The sequence below is a fragment of the Artemia franciscana genome, chromosome 3 (genome assembly GCF_032884065.1).
Source record: "Artemia franciscana chromosome 3, ASM3288406v1, whole genome shotgun sequence".
In the NCBI taxonomy this organism is placed as follows: Eukaryota; Metazoa; Arthropoda; class Branchiopoda; order Anostraca; family Artemiidae; genus Artemia; species Artemia franciscana.
Window position 1 is genome coordinate 14,123,109 of NC_088865.1, and position 16,656 is coordinate 14,139,764.

General features: G+C 36.3%; 1 protein-coding gene across 3 annotated transcripts in view; it reads right to left on the reverse strand.

The window, feature by feature from the left end:
• LOC136024912 (RING finger protein 44-like) overlaps positions 1-15,246 on the reverse strand; it is a 156,886-nt gene extending 141,640 nt beyond the window's left edge. Inside the window, exon 1 of one of the 3 annotated variants that reach the window (XM_065700479.1) lies at positions 15,196-15,246. The gene's annotated coding sequence lies outside the window, so the exon portion shown is untranslated. Of the gene's footprint in view, positions 1-15,081 lie in introns of all 3 variants that reach the window. The other 2 variants (XM_065700480.1, XM_065700482.1) reach the window with 2 other exon arrangements.
• Positions 15,247-16,656: the final 1,410 nt, after the last annotated feature.

Here is a 16,656-nt window from a genome sequence, read left to right on the forward strand (position 1 = left end):
TTTCTCTTAACTCTACATTTTAAAACAATAAAAGACTTTAGCGTAAAGAGCGGGGCGTTGAGAAGGAAAAGCCCCTTTCATATACGGAGTAATTTTTGTTCCTTTTAAGTTTTAATGTCGCTCCTTACTTTCATTTAAAAAATTTGTTTTTTTTATTTAATTTCTGAACGTTTTTGAATTTTGGCTCTCCGCAGAGGAATAATTAAAACAAAATTTGTATATTTTTTTTTTTTTTTTTGGCTAAATGGCTTTTTTATAATTTTGATCGAATGATTTTGAGAAAAAAGAGCGGGGGAGGAAGCCTAGTTGCCCTCCGATTTACGGTTAATTAAAAAGGCAACTAGAACTTTTAATTTTTTACGAATCTTTTTATAAGTATAAGATATACATAACTTATAAATTAGCATACGTAAAGAACTTTTGTATTCTCATGTTTTTATTACATATATGAGGGGGTTCGCCCCCTCGTCTGTACCTCGCTCTTTACACTAAAGCTTAAATTTTGTCCCAATTCATTAAGAATTATCCCTGAATCACAAAAGCCGCAGAATAAATAGTAGAAATTACTAAAAAATACTTTAGCGTAAAGAGCGAGGTATTAGGAGGAGGTGAGCCCCTCATATGGGTAATAATTTCTGTTCGTTTTAAGTTTTAATACTGCTGCTTACTTCCAGCTGAAAAAAAAACTTTTTCATATTTAATTTTGTATTGTTTTTTTAAGTAATGCTAGTAAATCCTGCGCTCCCTTCATGGAAATTTTCTTCTCCCATGACAAAGTCCTCGATGGAAAGTTCTACCAGCATATCCCCCTCTTCTCAACCCCTGGCTCCAACCAAAAAATCCTCCTGAAAACGCCTGTACACTTCCCAATAACCATTACTATATGCAAACACTGGTCAAAGTTTTGAACTTGTAACCCCTCCCACAGGGACTGTGGGGGAATAAGTCGTCCCCAAAGACATATTTATAAGGTTTTTCGACTACGCTGAATAAAATGGCTATCTCAGAATTTTGATCCGTTGACTTTGGGAAAATAATTAGCGTAGGAGGGGGCCTAGGTGCCCTCCAATTTTTTTGGTCACTTAAAAAGGGCACTAGAACTTTTCATTTCCGTTAGAATGAGCCCTCTCGCAACATTCTAGGACAACTGGGTCGATACGATCACCCCTGGAAAAAAAATAAAAAAAATAAAATCTGCCTTCTGGCAAAAAATATAAAATTCCACATTTTTGTAGATAGGAGCTTAAAACTTCTACTGTAGGGTTCTCTGATACGCTGAATCTGATGGTGTGATTTTCGTTAAGATTTTATGACTTTTAGGGGTTGTTTCCCCCTATTTTCTAAAATAACGCAAATTTTCTCAGGCTCGTAGCTTTTGATGGGTAAGACTAAACTTGATGACACTTATATATTTAAAATCAGCATTAAAATGCGATTCATTTGATGTAGCTATTGGTACCAAAATTCCATTTTTTAGAGTTTTGGTTACTATTGAGCCGGGTCGCTCCTTACTACAGTTCGTTACCACGAACTGTTTGATTTTTTATTGTGATCTCTTGAATACAATCTAAAAAATAGCCATGCAAAGCACATACGAATAGCCATAGAGTAAGATCCTTTAGATGATTACATAAAAAAACTAGTTTTTTAACTGAAAGTAAGGAGCGACATTAAAACTTAAAACGAACAGAAATTACTCCGTATATGAAATGGGTTGTCCCCTCTGCAATCCCTCGCTCTTTACGCTAAAGCTTTTAATTGTTTTAAAAATCAGAATTCTGGCAAAGAGTCAAACTTCTTCAAGACCCTCTTAAGTACACTCGTGTCTTAATCCACCTTTTTATTAAAAGAATCTCTGTGTGTCCTATTCACCCTTTTGTGACCCATTTCCAGGGGAATCAAACTTAATCTTCAATTTTTTCCTGTGTAATGGAGTTCCCAAGGCCCAAAGACTTGAGGAAGTATGTTCAAAACTGCCAAAAAAATTAACTTTTTGGGACCCCATGCCCCAAAACAAAATCTTTCTATATAACAGGGTTCCCTTAGGCCGGGGACTAAAAATTTTAAGTTTCAATCCGTTCAGTGATAGTTTGTTGGTATTTTTCCGCTCGCTCATGCCCTCAGATGATTATTTCTAGTAAATTATTTAACTTTTGTCCAAAGGACGTACAGCTGTTTGTTTCAAACTGATCACTGCCAAAAAAGTTGTTGGTCCATTTCCGAGCCCCATAAAAGCCGCCAACCCCTAATCGTTCCGAGAACAATCACTGAAGATTCACAGCCAATCGGAATCAAACGTCTCATACTCTTTTTCCGCTAAAAAAAACCTATCTCTGAACCCTTGGAAAATTGTAGTTTGCTGCTTTTGTCCCAAGGGTTAACGGTGGCATGTTATAATCGCAGCAACATTTATTGGACCTTTTGACAATTTTTAACAAAATGGCTATCCCAAAACTTTTAACCAATATCAGGGGTGTTACAGGAGTCCTTGATAGCAAAAAAGAGCATGGGAAGGAGGCTAATTGCCCTACAGACAGTTTCGACCTTTAAAGGGCATTAAAACTTTCAATTTCTAATCAGGCGAGACCCCTCTGAAGTTGTCTATGACCACCTCTTCCATACAAAGAAAACACAACAGAAGAACTAATATATGGGAGGCACATGGGTAATAATTAAGGAAACATCATAGCGGTGCCTGTGATAGGCAAGGGAATACTAATCTCTGAACTAGGAGCCTTCAAGATGGTATGAACTAAAACATGGACAAATTTCAAAAATTGAAAATTCTGCTATGTAATTAATGGCCTCTAAGCATATTCACAGAATTTCCAAGAGTTTCCAAAACCGTGGTCGCTCTTCTGCAGACAACAGCGAATAGAGCCGTAATAGTCAGCTTTCAAAGTTGATTTCGTTTTAGTTTTTTTCAAATCTCTTAAATCCCAAATTCCACTTGTTTTCCCCCTTATAACCTTTGCAACAGCAATGCAACTTGACTAGGAATTCTGCGATTTTGATATGAGGAGAACTAGACTAAGGTTGTCAACTTTTAGCCACTTCAATATTCCAAGCTTACATCTGCATAAGTTGGCACTAAAGCTTGTTTTTACTATTGTTCATTAAATTGTGAATTCTTGGCTCTCATTCACAATTAAGAAATACTTAAAGAAATGTCAGTTAATTTTCTGGTTTCGATTCAGCTATTTAGTTCATATTGAGGCCTGGTTACCAATAAGTCGCTAACAGAATACACGTTGCTCGTATACAAGCTACCGTGTGTACCTTAGGTTGTAAATTTTCTGGAGCTTTTGTTCGGTTTCTAGCTATATTTTCTTGTCACCGTGTTCCAGTTCCCAGTTCCAGCAGTGCTTTGGAAACGAATCAGTGTACCAGTTTTGTATTAAAACATGGTAGGGTGGATATGTGGACTTTAATACCCTCTAGTCAACAATGTGGATTGGGTTTATTTTTCTTGGATTACACTAACAACGTACCATGGCTGCAGTGATAGCTGCAACCTAGTAAAGAGCGAACTATGGTCCATAGTAACTAAAAGTTGAAAAATTCAGTTTTCTTAAATTAATTTTACAGATACTAGTATGCTGTATAAATTGCAAAGCAACAATTTTTGTTCCTTTTAACTTTCATCTTCGCTCTTTCCTTCCATTAAAAAAGAAATCGGATTTTTAATTAATTCAAATCAGACTAACACTTCATAAATAGGTTCTTCCTCAAAACGGACACCTCAGCGCTTAGCTTTGAATGAGCATAAAATCTAAGACTGAAATCCAATTTACCATAGGCTAAGCATAGCCAACAGGGGTTTGGGAAAGGATTCAGTGTACCGTATCGGACAACCATAGATTTTACAAAGTTTTCATGGTTTTTGCTTAATAAGCATGGCTCCATAATCTGCATAACGCACTACCACCATTGCAACATTAATATGCTGCCGCGGCATTCCATCTTGCCATGGTTTTTTTTTATACTTTGCCCAGGATTTTTGTTCTTTCTAGTAGATTTGCCATGCCCGTCTCATAGTAACAGTGATGTCGAGAAATCCCAAAATAACGAAAATTATTTCTCTTGACAAAAAAATTAGAGTCAATCGTTGCTTTTCGGGCACAACCGCTTCAGATTAGAGATAAAATTAAAATGTAAATAAAAAAAATGTAATAAAAACGTAAAAATAGAATTAATATATAAATGTAATATAATAAAAAACACAAATGAATAATAATTATCAATAAAAATAATAAATATTAATAAAAAATAAAATAAATATATAAAAATAAGATAAATTCAGTCCATGATAATAATAACAAAAAACTTTTATCTGGTCCGAAAAATATTACTTTTGGTATTTGTACATAACCTTATCATTAGCTATTGTAATTTGTCGGAATATATATTTAAGCACTTGTTTGCAGAAATATATGTTTGGCCTTGGTGGGTTTACATTGGCTAATTGGTTTTGGATTATTTTTAGCTGATGAAATCATAGACCCTCTTGTATTCTCGTATTAAATAGCTTATGTTACGAAAATTAACGTGAAACCACTGTGTAAATTGTGGCCATTAATGATTAGAAGCTAAACCATATGGTGCTAGCTCCGCTAGGAGTTTCCACCCTACGTCGTAATCCGTATCTTACCCCCTCCCCAAACCCCACCAAGATTTCGGAAATACGTTTTAAGGTTATTTTCAGAAAAAAAAATCCTTTTGGTCGTTTTTATTGAAAAACTGAAATAAACATAAAATTTCGAAACATCAAAGCGACCTCCTCCCCCTAGATTTTGAAAAATAAGTTTGGTTCCCCTCATCTACATTTCGTGAATTGACGCTACGGTCGTACTGTTCTAAGAATTAAATAAAAAAACAAGTTTTTTTAACAGAAAGTAAGGAGCGACATTAAAACTTAAAACGAACAGAAACTACTTCGTATATGAAAGGGGATGCTTCCTCATCAACGCCCCGCTCTTTGCGCTAAAGTTTGACTCTTTCTCTTAACTCTACCTTTAAAACAATAAAAACTGAAACAAATTGTTTTTTTCTGACGGTTTTTAAATAATGCTGGGAAATATATTTGCATATAGGAGGAGGGGGTAAATCTTTGGACAGTTTGAATTTAGAAAACAATCCTTACTTAATAATAAACCGAATAATTGTACCCCGTCGTGCAAAAACTGGGGTACCATAGTAGCGATGCCACTTGACAGTTTTCAAATTTGTAGGCAGATTTTGGTTCAAAATACTGTTTTTAAATATAAAAATACTTTTTGCTCGAAGAAAAGCTCTCAAAACACAACTTGTGCTGCTAAAATGTTGGCAGCTTTTGAAATTCTGCTACTGGCAGCTTTAGAACTTTTTCCATACCTGATTGTACCTATCACATTTTGCATGCAGACTTACTATACTTTAACCCCCCCCCCCTCTAATGTGCAAATATATAGCCCAAACTTGTTTTTACAAATACATAGCGCAAATTATATTTCCCATCTATTCTGTCACTTGTCTTTGTCTTGTCTCGTGCTAAGTTGAAATAAACTAACGAAGAAACCGGTTTGTTCTCGAGTTTTACACAGCGTAAACTTGAGTGAGTGAAGTATTATACGCAAGTACCAAAATTTCTTACCCCCTAAGGACAATAAAAGAAAAAACTCAAATAAACTTCTCAAATTTGGAAATCCTTATTTTCCACGGGGAGTATTTTCCCTATGGGGAGGGAGAGTTCCTTGGGGGGTATTTTCCGAGAAGGTATTTAGCGAGTGGAAAACGCCAGAAGGAGGGAGGTAAACGCCGACGGGGGGGGGGGGTTGACGCCGGTCACCGATAATAAAGGATCAACTTTTTGATCTATTTAGTATTTGAAACTGGACTAATAAAAGACACTGTGCTGCTCCTCAAATCGATACGGATCGATCTGATCAGTCGAATCAAATCGATCTGATCCAAATCAAATTGGGTCAAAACATAGCCTGCATAATGATTGCTGTAGAATACATCTGGGGTATGCCTTTCACCCTACACTGACAAGCACTGCAACATTGACAAAGACTGCTTTTTAGCCATTCACCTGGGCCAAAATGAAAAGCACATTGGGTACTTATGTATTATGTCGATCATAAGTGGAAGTGGAGTTAGGTTAATCATAATGAAATATACCAAAACATGATGAAAATACAATACTTCAGTAACAAAGTCATGGACACTACAGCAGAAAATTATGAAAACAGACCACCCAGAACGCATTATATTAAATACCTGGCCTAATCACTTTTATATATGACATATTTAATTAAAATATACCTGCAAAATAGTTTATCTCACTCAAGCTAAATTACTTATCTCCGAGTGAACTCAGAGAAACCGGTTTTACAACAGATCAAGAACAACGGTGTGGTTGATATAATACGTAAGCACCACAGAATGTCCCAGAATAGGTTGGGAGGAGATCATAAAAAAATTCGAAGGGCCTTAGAACTATATTGGAGGGGCTGAAGAGTGAAGTTTTCAATAGGATAGGGGGAATAGGAGCGTGCGCAGCTTTATTAGCCTGGTGCTGCAGTGACCTGTCAGTAGTAGTAGCAGCAGTTTTGCAGGAATAACACTAACAAATGAAATACATAATTAAATTTTCCATCTAAAATTAACCTGAATGAGCATCCCTTTCTCAACTTTAAACAGAAACTAAATATAAAAAGGAAGAATCCCTTTTATTCAGCAACTTCCTTTTTATCTCTTGAGCAATCTATCTCTGCGCAGTTCTCTTTAAAAACTGCAAGAGTGGGAAATACGGGGAACATGAAATCACTTATTTATATCCAGACAGGGAGAAAAAAAAAATGAAGAGTAAGACCATGTTTCAAAAATGGAAGTTGAAAATGGGAGAGCTAGATTGAAAAGCGCACGTAGAAAAAATTTAAACTGAGACCCTATCTGTGATGTTATAGGCCGAAAAAAAGTGATACATGGTCCCTATATTCGGTGTAGAAAATAACAATACTATTTCAATGAGCCTTTCCAATGTGAAGATATGACAGAGCTTGGGAAACCGACGATCGCTGGAAAGCAATCTCCAGCCCTGCCAAGCCCTTTTTCTCTAGGCACCCTCGTTATCCCCCGTCGCATTGGATTAGAAGTTTAAGACAGCCTTTTTTATCAAAAATGTTTGAGAGGTCTAATGAATATACCTTCGAGATTCCTGACATGACGTAATGAGACATACGAGTCCCGCCAGCCCTGGGTCAGAATCCCTAAGTTATGTATATTACACATTGCTCATACTTCTGTTTTAGTAGAATAATTGAGCATTTTTCGTCTTGGTTGTCTGATTGGCCTGGGGCTCTTAGGCATTGTTCACTAGGACAATTCCCTGGAATTTCCCAAGGATACACCCCTGAAACAACAGCATACCTTAGCAAATAAAATGCGACATGCTCTGTTCCTAGTTATATATAATATGATGTTAAAGCGCCTAGGTCAAAGCGGAAAAAAGACATTAACGAGTGGCACTTTCATAAATATTTTGAAAATGATTCCATCGGCAAGATAGTTCTGTCTATAGAATATTTTGCCTATTACTACTTCTTTGCTACGAAGAAAATGTATCAATTTAAGGAATAGAAATTCATATAAACTAATTGAATTTTTGATTATCGAAAAACAGAATTTCTTTTCCTTATTTTTCACTTTTTTGTTGCGAGGGTATCAATAGACAGTGGCGTCGTTTGGGGGGGGGGGGGTTGGAGCAGTTGTCCGCCCCGTTAATTGTCAGGAAAACTATGACTCTCCTTGACTGGAAAACTATGACCCTTGACTTTCCCAATGTGGGTCCCAATTGCCCCCCCCCCAATGAAAAAACTGGAGCCATGCCCCTTTCAATGTCAAGGATGGTACAGTATCCAAAAATAATATCACAAATATAGTTGTATTTAGCTACATTTGTCTTTGGCAATCTTGATTTTGTCATTAAAACATCTACCAGAAAAGGTTATCAGATCTCAGTTGAACTTTAGAGAAAACAAGAGCCTTGGAGATACAGAACCGATGCAACCTTTGTATGAAAGGAAACGAAAATGGATCCCTTGATTCTTGTCATCAGGACATCTACCTGGAAGGACTATCAATTCTCAAACAAACTTGCCTGGGAGCTAGAAAAAGGATTGTGCCGTAGTTTTGAATTCTAAGGGGGGGGGGTATCACCCATTCTAACCCATTTGGGAGGGGGCGCTAGAGTCTTGCCATCACAATATCCACCAGAACAGAACTATTACCAGATAGTTTTGTCAGATCAAAAAAAAAAGACTTGGTAAAAAGTACAAGCTAATGTCTTAGCCTAAATAGGAGGGAGGTAAAATTTATTATTACTACCTCAAAGACCGGCCTGTCATTACTGTTTAATCCTTTTAAATCTGTTCCTTTCAAACTTATTGGACAATCATTCAGCTAGACAAAATTTTTCATGTTAACAACCTATTCAGAGAACTACTCAAGATTTGTCTTTACCTTCAGTAAGTTCAAATGATGTCATAGCAGTTTCAGGGGGGATTAAGGGAGTGGCAACACCACACTTATTTACAGCAATGTTTGTTCTAGTCTTGGGTTCATCATCCATTCTAATTTATGTTTGTTCTGGGTTTTATTTGTTTTTTTATAGTAATTTCATGCACAAGCCCAATTGCACTTTGGGCCATATAAATCACACCGATTGAAAGTCTATGCATGAATCTGATTTCAACAAGGTCTAACATGCCTGCTTTTCTACCAGAATCTACCAACAAAACCCCTCTTTAAATCGGCTATTTGCACAATTTGATGTCCTTACTCCTGGGCAGCATAGATTGAGCTATCAAAGCTTAGTCTCTGGGAAAAAAACAAAAGTTAGTGATACCAGACAACTTCGGTGAAAAAACAACATTATTTTTATGGTATGCAATTAATGCAGTTTGATTTTGGACTTCTATATAGCGATTTTAGCATAAGTTGTCTGATATCACTGCTTTTTCAATTAAAATCAACTTGGTGGAAGTGATGAAAAACATGAGAGCCATGGCTAATTGGAGGAAAGCCAAGACAAATAGTCTCAGTGAGAACAAAGCTGGCATAGACTTTTTCAGAATTATATTAAAAACGATTCATTTCACTTGTTGATAGATAGTTTATCATCCATCCTAGGACAGAAACAAGGTAGATAGGCATGGAGTAAGCATAATTCAAATAGTCTATCAGTCTTGTCAGCCATTTGAAGGCAATTTGAAGGGGACCCCACATATAAGGGAGCATTTTCACAGCAACATTGCATCTAGCATGATGCCTAAGAGACAAATCAACTTTATATTTGTGTCCAGGAACCCCTTGGCAATACCTCTTTTAAGAGGTTCTATCTCCATTTTAAATCGACTATTTGTATAATTTAAGGTTCTTACTTTAGGACAGCATAGATTAAGGTATCGATTCATCTCTTGGGAGCAAGGGCCAAAACTTGATGATACCAGCCAATTTTGGTGAAAATCAGACACAATTATTTATGGTATGCGCCATACAAAAGGGGGTATATTTGATGCTGAGTCGCCAAAAATGCTAAGGGTGTTAAAGCAAATCCTTTAAAATATTGAGGGGGGTCAAACAAAGTAAAACATAGTGTTGTTTGATCCTGTGCACATCCAAAAAGACTAAGACCATTGAGGTGAAATTTCAGCAATCTAGGGGTATGTTGAACCAGATCAAGAGGCACTCTATGCATCCAAGTCATCAAAAAGGTGCCTCTACAATATCTTAGGAACAGGTAAGGGAAGTAGCTGGAAACATTCAGGGAAATTACTACTGCAGCTGGCTGCAACTGAGCTGGTTGCTTCTTCCAACTGCAAGAACTTGCAACTATATAAGCAGCTAAGGGTGGCAATAGTCAAACAAAACAAGAGCTAAGAGCTCATATGGCACTTGTGACGAGGCAAGAAGAGCTAAGAGGCAAGAGATCATATGGTATGAGCTCTAACAAAATTCTATGAATCAATAGATTGCTTTAAAAAGGAAAATAAGAGGCTTAACGCCGGTCAGGATTTGAAATAAGAGCTCTGAGTTACGATGTCCTTCTAAATATCAAAATTTATTAAGATCCAATCACCCACTCGTAAGTTAAAAATACCTAATTTTTCTAATCTTTCAGAATTAACCCTCGCCCCCACCCCCCAAAGAGAGCGGATCCGTCCCGGTTATGTCAATCACGTATCTAGGACTTGTACTTATTTTTCCCACCAAGTTTCATCCCGATCCCTCCACTCTAAGCGTTTTCAAAATTTTAGGTCCCCCCTCAATTCCCCCCAATGTCACCGGATCCAGTCAGGATTAAAAATAAAAGCTCTGAGACACGATATACTTCCAAACTTCAAATTTCATTAAGATCCAATCGCTCCTTCATAAGTTAAAAATACCTCATTTTTCTAATTTGTGAAGAATTAACCCTCCCCAAATCCCCCAAAGAGAACGGATCCGTTGCGGTTATGTCAATCACGTATCTAGGACTTGTGCTTATTTTTCCCACCAAGTTTCATCCCGATCCCTCCACTCTAAGCGTTTTCCATGATTTTAGCCCCCTCCTCAATTCCCCTCAATGTCACCAGATCCAGTCAGGATTTAAAATAAGAGCTCTGAGACACGATATCCTTCCAAATTTCATTGAGATCCGATCACTCCTTCGTAAGTTACAAATACCTCATTTTTTCTATTTTTTCATAATTAACCCTAGGTATCTAGGACTTGTGCTTATTTTTCCCACCAAGTTTCATCCCAATCCCTCCACTCTAAGTGTTTTCCAAGTTTTAGGTTTCCCCCTCCCAACTGCCCCCCAAATGTCACCAGATCCGGTCGGGATTTAAAATAAGAACTCTGAGACACGATATCCTTCTAAATATCAAATTTCGTTGAGATCCGATCACCCATTCGTAAGTTAAAAATATCTCTTTTTTTCTAATTTTTCAGAATCACCCCTCCCCCCCACAACCCCAAAGAGAGCGGATCCGTTCCGGTTATGTCAGTCATGTATCTAGGACTTGTGCTTAATATTCCCACCAAGTTTCATCCCGATCCCTCCACTCTAAGTTTTTTCCAAGTTCTAGGATTTCCCCTCCCAACTCCCCCCCCCCCCCAATATCACCAGATCTGGTTGGGATTTAAAATAAGAGTTCTAGACACCACATCCTTCTAAATATCAAATTTCATTGAGATCTGATCACCCGTTTGTAAGTTGAAAATTCCTCATTTTTTTAATTTTTCAGAATTACCCCCCCCCCCCAACCACCCCAAAGAGAGCGGGTCCGTTCTGGTTATGTCAATCATGTATCTAGGACTTGTGCTTGTGCTTATTTTTCCCACCAAGTTTCATCCCAATCCCTCCACTCTAAGTGTTTTCCAAGATTTTGGGTTTCCCCCTCCCATATCCCCCCAATGTAACCAGATCCGGTCGGAATTTAAAATAGCAGCTCTGAGACACGATATCCTTCCAAACATCAAATTTCATTAAGATCAGATCAACAGTTTGTAAGTTAAAAATACTTTAATTTTTCTAATTTTTCCGAATTAATTGGCCCTCACTCCCCTCCCAGATGGTCAAATCGGGAAAATGACTATTTCTAATTTAATCTAGTCCGGTCCCTGATAAGCCTGCCAAATTTCATCGTCCTAGCTTACCTGGAAGTGCCTAAAGTAGCAAAACCGGGACTGACAGACAGACCGACAGAATTGGCGATTGCTATATGTCACTTGGTTAATACCAAGTGCCATAAAAATAATAGGTTGGTCTTAGCTGTCAGAACATATAATGTGAAATATCACAAGAATACCTACTAGCATTTAGTTAAAACTTTCAGGTAATTCCCTTAAATCTCAAATTGCATCTTTTACTGACTAAAATTGATGAGCCTGTACATATTATCAGATTACATAGAATCAATATTTATGTAACAGTTTATAATCATATCTATTTACATATATACAGAGCAATTTGGTTTAATTGTTGGGTGTTACTAGATGTATTGCTCCCCTGATGCACTTGAGGGCTATTATACCCTGCAGGATGATACTGGTTCATCCCACTGCATCTTCCATGACTTCCTGGTCCTATCTTGAAGCTGTCAACTGACCTGGCAGACCTGTAGATTCACTGAGTGAGTTCCACAGTGGAACCACACAATTGGTTAAGAAGTTCAGCTTCTCAATCTTTCTACAAAATTTTTTATGCAGTTTTTTGGGGTTTCCTTGTGTTTTGGTGTATTCACTATAATTGAAAATAGACTTAATAATATCACTGGTCATCATCTTAAATGCTAGGATGACAACTCTAGTATTTCTATGGTATGTTAGGGTAGGAAGGTCAAGCTTTTTTAGTCATTGCTTGTTGGAGATTTGTTTTTTGGAAAAAGGGAGCTGGAAAAGGGTAATGTTAAGGGAGGTTGAAATAAATCAAAAGTCACTAATTAGAACTATTAAATGAGAAATGGATAAGTTAGTATTATGCCAGAGACATGAAAAACTGAAGAAAGACTTATTATATTAACCAAAAATAAAGCTTTGGCAATCAAAAGCAGAGGTTAGCCTAATTAAGAAAACTTTCTTAAAAAGAAACTTTTCAAACTTAAGACAAGCAGAAATAAATTCCTATAACAATTCAAACTCAAAATGAACAAAATGACAATTAAAGAATAGATGAAACCCAAAACAAATAGAAATTAAAATAAACCATCATAAAAAACATAGAAATAACAGCAACTAGCATAGATAAATAAATAATCTTTAGAAAAACAAAATTAAGTAAACTGTTCAAGTAAAACTTAGAAAAAGCTAAAATTTCTACCAACAAGAGTTTACCTACTGCCCTTTCCCCCTTTATTTAATTGTAAAAGTCTAAAGCTTGTTGCAGTATTGATAACAAAACACTGTTTAATTTTCATTGAAAATGGAATAGTATAAGGAAACACAATTATTTGATTAAGAGAAGCATCCTTCATGTCATAAATTAAGAATTTTGTTGTTCTACTGTTTTCAGTAAAATTCTAGGTTAGGGGCTTCTTGCTATCTTTGAAAGGGAGTTAGATGAATGATACTTTCCTTGGGAATACACTGCTGAGCTACAATGTCTACCCCTTTCTTACTTTTAGGGCTTAGGATGTTGCATGCATGACATGTCTACATCTACCAGAATTCTAACAGAAAATTTTGGTAAATAATTGTTTTAACAGACAATTAAGATAGCTAAGAAACAAACTTACCTCTAGGATTAGAATTTTATCCTGAATCTAAATATAGTATTTGTTTTCATCACACATCCAATTTTAAGCTCTTTACAGACCATCAAAGATGATACCCTTTTCTCTTACTTTTAGATATGGCTTATATACCTGTGTTAGTGTCAATCTTGCTAAAATTGGCCTACCCCATAGACTGAATTGATTGCAACAAATTGGGAACTAATAAATACACACAAAACATATAATATGAATATATGATGTAGAAAGAAACACATTGAATTTGCAACAGAAACAAATGTTATGTTTGGATTCAGGATGAAACTCAAATCTATAAGTTTCAAGCTAAAAAATGGATGCACTTCTCTAATAATGACAAAGAAGCAATATGCAATCATCAGAATCTTGCTATATGCAGTAATACACACTTTAGGCAGCTTGTGATGAAACTAAACATTTACCCCCCTTGATAAACCTAAATTTAAATATACTTTTTAGTAGTATAGATCATCAGCAAAATCTAACAAAGACTGCACAAAGTAGCCTAACTGAAACTTGCTTCAAACTTGTTTTAAAAAAGAAACAGTTTGGTAAAATTCTAGTTAATTGACTTCTTACAATCTCAGAAAGGGTTTAGGTTAGGAAAATGAAACTTTCAGGGATGAATCTACAGACAAAAGTATGTCCTGGGAAGGTATTTTGAAGCAACTACCTCTACTCCTTCTCCCTCTAGAGGGCCCTTACCTTTTATGACCTTTAAAAATATGTGTGTTATAAAAGTGAAACCTTGCAAATTAGATCTTCTGCTTAATTGAAGCACAACAAAATTGTTTCTCAATTCCATTTTATAAGGTTTTAAAGATATGCAAATATATTTCCTAAATTTTGAAAAAAAACATGGATATGGCTCAAAATTCTACTGAAATAACAGGAATTGCATTTTCAGAACTAAAGGCAGAGAAAACACAACTAGTAACTGAAAATTAAGGTAAAATGTTGTTTGTCATATTTCAGGGCCCTCTAAAGGGAGAAGGAGTGGAGGTGGGAACTTCAAAATACCTTCCCAGGACATACTTTAGCCTGTAGAACCATTTCTGAAAGTTTCATTTTCCTAACCTAAACCCTTTCCAAGATAGCAAGAAGTCAATTAGATTTTTGATTTCATTTGCATTAACTTAGCTTCAATTTTATTTTAGATGTAATTCCTGTTATTTCAATAGCATCTTAAGCCACATCAAGGGTCTTTTCTCCTAAATTTAAGAAATAACTTTAAAGATCTTTAAAATCTTATTAATTAGGATTCAGCAAAAGGTATGAGGCTCAAAATACTTTTCTAAAAAGGCTACCTTATTTTCATATTTTACTTATTTCTTCATTTCTTATTTTACCTTACTAGTAGATTCAGCCTATTTTTCAAGGCTTCACTTTCAAGGTCATCATAGTTCAGTGCCCTCTGGAGGGAGGAATGGAGGTAAGTATTTACAAAATACCTTCCTAGGAGATTAGCCTATTAAGACCCTGGTTGTACTTCTGAAAGTCTCATGCCTATTTACCTAACAACTAGCCTACTTTGCAAGATGTTAAAAAGCCCCCCAACTAGAATCTTACCCTGTTTTCATGTAGCATAGAGCAATATCTGGCACTATCTGAGGAGCACTTTGGTATAAGTAACAAAGAGCCTTTCATATTTAAAATGTCTCAATTGAGGAACTAAATAGTGCTGTTATTTTAAATTCTATTTTTTTTATTCAGAAGGGCCATTAGTCTTACGTGTTACCCAGCTCCTTTTCTGGTACCAAGTAGGATAGGATAGCCTACGTAAAACAAATGGCCTAGGCCTAACCATAGGCAGGAGCATCATCATCAGATAATCAGGAAAACCAAGTAGAGTGTCAAGATGAGGCTGCTGTGGGTTAGTTCATTTTTTTTCTACAAATGAAAACAGAAACTGACTTGCCTGTCCCATTATTGTTTTATCAAAATATTTGTTATAATTTATATAGATTTCACCTATTTACTGGGGTAATTAAGTATTAAAATGTCACGAAATTAACAGTTAATATATGTTAAAATCAAATAAATTTTTAAAATAAGAAAATTGAATTACACATTTTAGCGATTTACTTTTTACCAGTTGAGTTATTATTGTAGCATCTAGTTCCCACCATCTGAAGAGAAATACTTAGTTACGTTGAGGCCGTTCTTTTGCTCTTCATTGTGCTAAGTTCTCACATCTTTCGACAGAAAAAGATTTTAAGGAAAATCTAAGGACCAAGGTCATACTTCTTATACCGTTGCATGCAATCCTCTTTCATCACTCTGCTCTGATCGGGGGCGCAAGAACAATAATGGCGTTCTTTGCTGTTTTCTAGCATCTGTGAGCTGTAAGATTTTAGAACAATGATGAACTAAACACCGGTAATCTCTGCAGAAAGATGTAAGACCTTAACAGTGAGATCTTAGTGCCAATGAACGGGGTTATTGTTACCTTTGGTTTCCTCTTCTTTTTTTCTTCTTCTTGTTGTGTCAGCTACATTTTTCTTTTTTACTTTAGGTTCACAGTAGGACGAAGACAGAGATCCCCGTTTTTGCCAAAAAGGAGTAATAGGTACATATGTTTTTTTTTATTTTAGACGCTTTTCGCTGGATAAAAATCAATAGGTGGAATTTTGGGAAATTTCCATAAGCTTTTTTTTGCTGGAAACCGTTGATACAAGTTAACGTAAAGTTGATGCTGTTCCTACTTGATCTACAAGGCTGAGCTCAGCAAATAGGACAGCTATTTTTCCTTTCATGTTTTCTGTACAGTTTATTACAGTGTATGCAAATTTTGAAATCATCCTACTATTCCTACATATAAGAACGATTGTGCTCTCTTCAAGGTGGCCTACTCTTGGGCATTGAAATTTACTACAACTACTACTACTAAAAGCTTACTGCAGCAACAAGCCGCCTAAGACCAACATAGTTTTCCACACTTTTCCTCCATGCCATTCTAATCAAAGCTTCCCTCTTTACACCTTCCCTAGAGGTTCCAGTTTCCTTCAAATCCTTTCTTACAACCTCTTCCCACTCCATTTGGGGACGAACTCCTTTCCGTTTGAGCCTAAATAGATGGCAGAAAATTACGATCTACGGAAATCTGTTATTCTTCACCCTCAAAACGTAACCTAGGTATTCCAACCTTTCTCTCATTATAGCACAGCGGGATAAAATAGTGTTTTTCGTACAGTTTACCATCTAAAATATTATCAGTCAGACAGGTACCAAAAGCTATCCCTAGAGGATTTCTCAAGAAAACATCGGGCAAATCTCACTCCGTGTTCCGGAGTACACATGTTACGTCCGAGAATACAATTGCTTATAGCTACTTTTCTTAGTAGCCTGTGTCTTACTCCAGCCGTCCAATCACCATCAC